Source organism: Alligator mississippiensis, chromosome 10 (assembly GCF_030867095.1).
Source record: "Alligator mississippiensis isolate rAllMis1 chromosome 10, rAllMis1, whole genome shotgun sequence".
In the NCBI taxonomy this organism is placed as follows: Eukaryota; Metazoa; Chordata; order Crocodylia; family Alligatoridae; genus Alligator; species Alligator mississippiensis.
Genome location: NC_081833.1, coordinates 49,796,661 through 49,803,652, shown reverse-complemented (window position 1 = coordinate 49,803,652; position 6,992 = coordinate 49,796,661). Strand labels below are relative to the sequence as shown.

The window sequence follows — 6,992 nt, the reverse complement described above, 5'->3', positions numbered from 1 at the left end:
TATGACAATGTAAACCAACTAAAGATTTGGCCACTGACTCCTCCACATAGAATGAAAAGATAATGATTAAAAAAAAAGACCGTGTTCAACAGAGCAAGGGCACATTTTCTCCCACTTCTGCTATCTATGAGTCAGATCTTCAGCTGGGGTAATTTGGAAAAGCTCTAATCACAACCTCACTGGAACTATAGTGATACACATCACCTGATCCACTACTGTTATACACTGCATTTACTTGAAACCAAGATGAGGTTTCATGCCCCCAATTGGCAGGGGGGGAGGGGGGGAAGCCTCTCATAGAGCCTGAGCAGCATTTGACAGTAAGGGAGGAGCGAGAGTGCAGTGGGGGTGACAGAAAGGCTTCCAGGGGAAGAAGTTTCGGGAACAAACAGAGCAAGGGGCAACCTGACTCTCTGCCCCTCCCCCCAACCCCAGCCACTATTTCCCCTGCTGCAGCTGTGGGAGGGGGAAAAATTTAAGATGACACTCCAATAATTAGATTCTGTACCTGGAAAATTATAACAAATTTATAACATTGCCATATATAGAATCTAATTAATGTCAGGGAGAGGTCATCTTAAAATTTGGGGTTGATAGATTCAAGTAAATGTGAAAGTAACAGAAGTATTCTTATGTATCCCAAATAAATTAGACAATAGCCAATAAAGATATATATATAGATGGACAATATGCATATAGACCATATATCCATAGATCAGTGGTCTCCAACCTTTTTAAGAAGGATATCACCTTTGGCATTTAAAAGCAACCCAAGATCTACCATGCACTGCCTCCCCCTCCCCCACCCCCACCACTACCCAGCAGGTAAATCTATGGGGAGGGAAGTGGGAGGAGCATATTGAGGCAGAGGGAGAAAAAAATATTTGGGAGCACTCCTTCCCAGCAGGCAAGTCCTACCCAGCTGGGGCCCCACTCAACTTACCCCCTGCTCCTGTCTCTGTGACACTGTCCTTCACTGTGGGGGCCTCAATCTAGCCCCCGCCCCTACCCTCTGCCATGGACTGACCTGCTGGGCTGGGGTGTATGCATGCATGCACATGGGCACTCAGCCCCTCAGCTTCGGATCAACTCCAAGAAGCTCTGAGATCTACCAATGGATTGAGATCCACGGGTTGGTGTCCACTGCCATAGATGGACTATTTATTCAAATACCCAACCCATCTGTGGCAGAAACAATAGATGGTATATGGACAGCAAAATTGTAAACTATTTGTCCCTTACATCAGTAGAAGTCAAGAAACTCTAAGTTTTAGATTTTATAAACCAGTTAAGCTCATACTCGACACAACCCATGAATCATTTTCTATAGTTAATCACTATTTCCTACTAACAAAAGGGTGCAAATTGTCCACTATTTAATGAAGGTTTTAAGCTGTTAAGTAAACAACAAGTAAAATCCTACTTTTAATAAGCTACATACCAAATTTCACTGTGAAGGAGACAAAAAAAAAATATATATATTTTTAAGCTTCCAATTATTTCAAACCTTGACTTAAACATTAATTTTCTGTTACCTTTATTACCAAAATATTGTCCATCTCATACAAAAATTATGGAACCCTTCATTATTCCATTATAATACAGTAACAGTTGGCACTGATAATAGGTCAAATTAAGTTCTCAGATTACCTGATAAATTAGTCAGTGTACCCAGAGATACATTCCCTATATTGCACCAAGGGATATGACTAAGACCTATAGCTCTTAATTTCAATTTATAATTTTCCTTTAATGGGTATTTAAATGTGTTTTCCTCTAGCTAAGAACATTTGCATTAAAAAGTTTCAGGAGTTTTCTATCTTGCAATTGCTTTACACTTTCATAAAACTTTGATATATCTTCTTACTTAAAATAAAATAAAAAGTTGAACTATTAGTAATTTTATTGGGCCAAATTTATCTCTGATGTAAGTCCATGGACTTAAATAGGTTTCATTTAGCTTCAAATAAACCTTGCTTCACAGTTATATTAAACCATTTATATAAACACTCATAATAAAGGTATCACTTTCCATGTACTAAAATTTTCTAAAGGTATCCTGGGAGGAAAGTACAGTATAAGATTTGGAACCACAACCACTGCTACTAATAATGACTATAGCAACTCTTGGTGCCAGGCTCAAGGGAACCTTTGCAAAGTAAACAGAACTACACATTTATACAAGACAATAAGACTAGGGCATGAGTTGACATGAACCCTAATAAACAAATTCCTCCCATTAAAAGTGACAGAAGAAAACTTAATATGAATATGCAACTACCATTCAAGTAGAAATAAAAAAGCCTGGAATCTTCTTCTAAAGTGTACTGTGGTAAAAAGCAATGGTTGGTTTTTCCCTGAATGATGTCCTGCCTTCTGCTATTTCTCAATTAAATCCATGGCATACCAGAGTTGTGGCAAGCATAGAACATGGAGTATATCTATATGGGAGGGGCAGATATAAAACTAAATTAAGCTTTAACGTAGTTAGGTTGGGTATTGATGGCCATGAAGACATAGTGGCATATAGTCAAAAAAATAGTGGCTGAAATGCTGAGTTTCTCTGCTTAGCCAAGTTACAGCCAAGTCTAATGAGTTGGAAAAACCTGGCAAGAATGGTCAAATGGGAATCAGGGGCACAGGAAATTTGCTTCCCATGTTCTTCCCCTCAATCCATTATTCATACATTCCACATACAAACATACCCATAGGGTCTTCCACAGCTAGGCTCCATTTCTGTGTGAAACCCAAACATGCTTCTGCTTCTTTAAAAACAATGGAAATAATCCATATATTAAGAGGAAGTGTGGTCTCAAAGCACTGTAGAACTGCAGAAAATCTAGGTTCAATTCCTTGCTCTTTTACAGACTTCCCCAACTTCCTTGGTAGCTTAACTTCTCTGTACCTCAGTTCCTTTTCTATAAAATAAACCAAATACATCTTTTCTTCCCCCACTTCCTTTGCTGGTCTTCTTTACTTAGACTGTATGCATCTGAGGCCAGGTCTGTGGTGCACTTCTAGTGGAAGTCTGAAGAGGTGTGACCCACATAGCTGTGCTGACAGAAACCTCCAGGGTAGGTGTAAGTATTCCAGCAAAGCTATAATATTACTGGTAAAAGTTTGTTTCCCCTCCTGTGGTGAAAGCACAATATAAAGCACAATTAAAGCTGAAATAAGCTACATCCACACAAGGAATGTACACGAGAATAGTACACTGGTCTTTCTCTAAGAGTTCCAGTGAAGCACTCCTAGGATGCAGCTACATGTGCACCTCACTGCGCAGTACCTGCAGGTGCTGTGCATTCCTGGTGCACAGGTTGTTTCCGACCCTACTGCACAGTAGTAATGAGCTCAGTTCTACTATGCAGTAGAGGCAGCATCAAAGTTAGTGCCCGCTGATGCTGCAATGCCTTGGTGACAAGCTATGGCATCGTAATGTGTCATGTAGATGCTCCCCCAGGACACGCCCAGATGAGGGCGCATGCGCATTTTACAGTGCCTCAAAGCTATTTCAGGCACCACAAACTGCATGCAATGCACATGCACCTGTTTGCTGTGCTGCTAATTTGCAGTGTGGCACCAATATTTGACACCTGGAGATCCTGATGTCAAAAAAAACACCACTAAAAAAAGTGGCACAGCACATGTGGCAGTGCCAGAAATGGAGCCTGGCCAGCCAAAAACAAGTTTCATGTGGCTGGATTGGTGATGCTGGTACCCTGAAGGCCCCCAAGACCCCAAGTAAGGCTGCTGGGGCCAGAACAGGTAGTGGCCCCAGCCTTACCTACCCCATTTAAGTCAATTTGCTGTGCACCAGAGTGCCTATGCAAGGGCATGCCCTGGAGCAAAAATCAGTGGCACAGATATGCATCACTGGAAATGCGTGCCTCTGCACATGTGTGCTCATATAAACTTGCCCCTAGTGTACCCAAAGTCTTATTTTATGAATGTATATCATGTCTTTCTGGTACTACTGGAATGCAAAGAACAATCACCTTCATAAACAAAAATTTGATGCTCTCCATGCCCCCCCTCCAGCCCCAAAATCCATAATGAGCGCAAACAAACAGTTAAACAATTCAGCTCTCTCCCACTACCACTCAAACCCCAATTGTTGTCCACAACCCTCTGGACTTGCACCCTTCTACACACCCATATTTTACAAGCAGACTTGATTTTATAAAAACATGTAAAGAGGACAAAGAGACAAATTAGAACTTAACTCTTAAATCAAATAATGTAAATGACTTTCTAAAGTCTAGCTGCGTGTACAGGTACATAAAACAGGACTACACAGTTTTTCCTGTCTTTTCTCATGTGGAGATCTTGTATTATTCAGAGTATGAAGTAGATTTGAGGAAAATATAATTATGCTGTATATTGCATTTACGTGTGTAGGATAGGTTTTTTTGTAAATAGTTGTCTAAAATGGCTAGTTTAACAGAGATTCTCCCCACCCCACCCCTTTTTTTTCTCTCCCAAACTCTGTTTTCTTTGATTTACAGATCTTTGTAATATATACTGGTGTTTTGACTTGAGCTATGCACCCAAATAGACTATTTGTGGAGTATTTGTGATGCACAGATCTATTATGCAGAGCTATCAGAGGTCAAACACAGAGCAATTCTATACCTCTGATGTCAGCCTGAACAGAAGCATTGTTCTTGGCAGTGACAGGAAAAAGGCACCACATCCAAATTACTGAAAGCCTTCTCATGGCAGAAGAAAAAGCTGTCAGTTTAACAGCTGAACACAGAAGGTTCAACCAGTATATATCCTTCTCATTCAAGTAACGTGAAACCCTGGAAGAAAAAAAAAGCTGGAACTGTGTCAGATTTTTTAAGTTGTAAAAGCTTTTGTCAATGCGGAACAAAGAAAACTGGCCATTTGTGTTGCCCAGACAGTGCTACTGAATTACAAAATAAAAGGAGAGAGAAGGGGACTCAATATCTACTTATATATAAAATATACTTTATAGTATTCATTTATAAAATATATCCCGATGCCATTATAAATAATTTGTAATGCTCCTTTTTATACCACATATTGAATGCATACGGATGTGCACATAATATATAGCACATACATGATATTTCCGTTCCATTAGGGGTGAAAATTCTGGGTTCCCTGTTATCTTTCCTAACCAGCAACATGCATGGCTCCATCTACATTTGGAGGGCCAAATTCTCCTAGCCTTCCTCATACTATGTAGTGCCCAAGTGATTGAGCACTCACTACTCTTGGCTTCAGTAAGAAAGCAAAATATTACTAAAGCAGAAGTGAGAATAGCAGCCTGACCCCCACTTTAACGTTTAAAAGTAAAGCAGTAAATATTTCCTTTCATTATTGTGGCTGAATGAGTTAAAAATGTACACAAAACAGACAAGAAGCATTTAAAAGAGCTGAACATGGAGCCCACCTGTTATATCTCATTATCCAAATACCAAGAGGGGAGAAATTAAACCTGCTAACAAGACCATGGACAACAACTAGATAACCCAGATGAACCTGCACCAGTCAGGAGTCTCAACTGCCACATTGTCCTTTAAGATGTATCAATCTTGACACTAGGTTTCATTAGCTTGGCTTTCCATTGCTGCCACAGGTTCAGTAGTTTCAAAACAGAAGATGAATTATAGCAAGACAGCCACAGGGCAAGTGGAAACAGCCTGAAAAAAAAGAAGAAAAGAAATTTCTGGGCTAGGGACAGAAGTTACACATAAACCAGTTTAAGTGATCAGAAACTGGTTTAAACCTGTAACAGAACAGAAGCTCAGTTCACATAAACCAATTGCAAAATCATTGAAACTGTTTTAAGATAAACCTGGTTGAATGTAGTACTCAACTTAACTGATTTGGGTTAAACTGATTTATGTGACTTCTGTCCCAGACCCCTTCCTGACTCAAGTTAAATCACAGTCCCCTAGCATCCCAGGATTCTTTGCAGCCCTGGGCTATACTGTCTGTTCCAGAGAGCAGGGCTGTCCCTATCCCTCTGCTCCTTAGCCAGAGTAGTGAGAGCTAACTGCTGGGGGGAAGGGTGGCAAGCCCAGCAGGAAGACTGCCCCGCCCAGGTAAACCCCAGCTGGGGTCTGGGGCCAGGGAGGGGGGGTCAAACACCCCTTCTGCCACTCAAACTTACTACCGGCTGCAACTGTGGACCACAAATCCCAGAGACACCTGGAAGCAGTAAGGGGAAGTGATGAGCAACCCTGTAGAGTCCTGCTGCTGTGGTTTTGGACTGCAAATCCTAGAAACCTCACGGGCAGCAGGAAGAATAAGCAAACTCACAGTTCATGCTGGCTATGTACCAGAGAGCCAAGCTCTATCACCCCCCAGCTTCTGGACTGAGCCATGTGGCTACACTTCCTGAATCAAAGGTAAATATCTGTTCACTTCTGTTTCAATTCAATTTGTATAATTTAAACCTGCAAAGACTGAATCAGTTCAGCCTTGGGGTCTTTTGATTGTCTGCACTCAACCTTAATGAAAAACTCACCCTGTTCTCCTCCATGGACATGCACCAGCAGTAATAAGAGATACTTAGACCCAGGAATATAAAGAGGGTTGCCTCTGCTAATTGGCTTAAGTATCCCCACCACACTCATTTACTGAACTTCAGAGTAGAAACTGAGTGGAGAAGGGGGTATTCAGGAGCTAGGTAGGTCTATCATTCAGAGATAGTCAGAGGGCTGAAGAAAACATCTGTTTAGAGGAAAACATACCCACCAACCTCTCTCCCTAGTGCTCTGAATTGGCTGGATTTTCTTAGCTTCCTGGAATTGGAAAGACACACACCTGGGCCAAGTCCTCAGCTGGTTGACATCAGCTTATCTGCATTGCTTTAGGGCAGCTGAGGAGTTGGTCCTAGACTTGTACCCCTGAATTCTGCTACCTGCAGAAGGGACTGCATAAGCTGCTATCAGAAGAGATGTGATAGTTGTGCAGACCCATGCAAAAGTAATGCATGGTATTAATCTAGAAAATAATTG

The 6,992-nt window shown here is 41.2% G+C and overlaps 1 long non-coding RNA gene across 1 annotated transcript; it reads right to left on the bottom strand.

Annotated features, from left to right (window-relative positions):
* Positions 1 to 1,902: 1,902 nt before the first annotated feature.
* Positions 1,903 to 6,722, bottom strand: LOC132243457 (uncharacterized). Its single transcript, XR_009455036.1, has 3 exons — positions 6,500 to 6,722; positions 5,420 to 5,669; positions 1,903 to 3,132 (listed from the first exon to the last, which is right to left on the bottom strand). It is a non-coding gene; the product is annotated as an uncharacterized LOC132243457 (long non-coding RNA).
* Between the last annotated feature and the right edge of the window lie 270 nt (positions 6,723 to 6,992).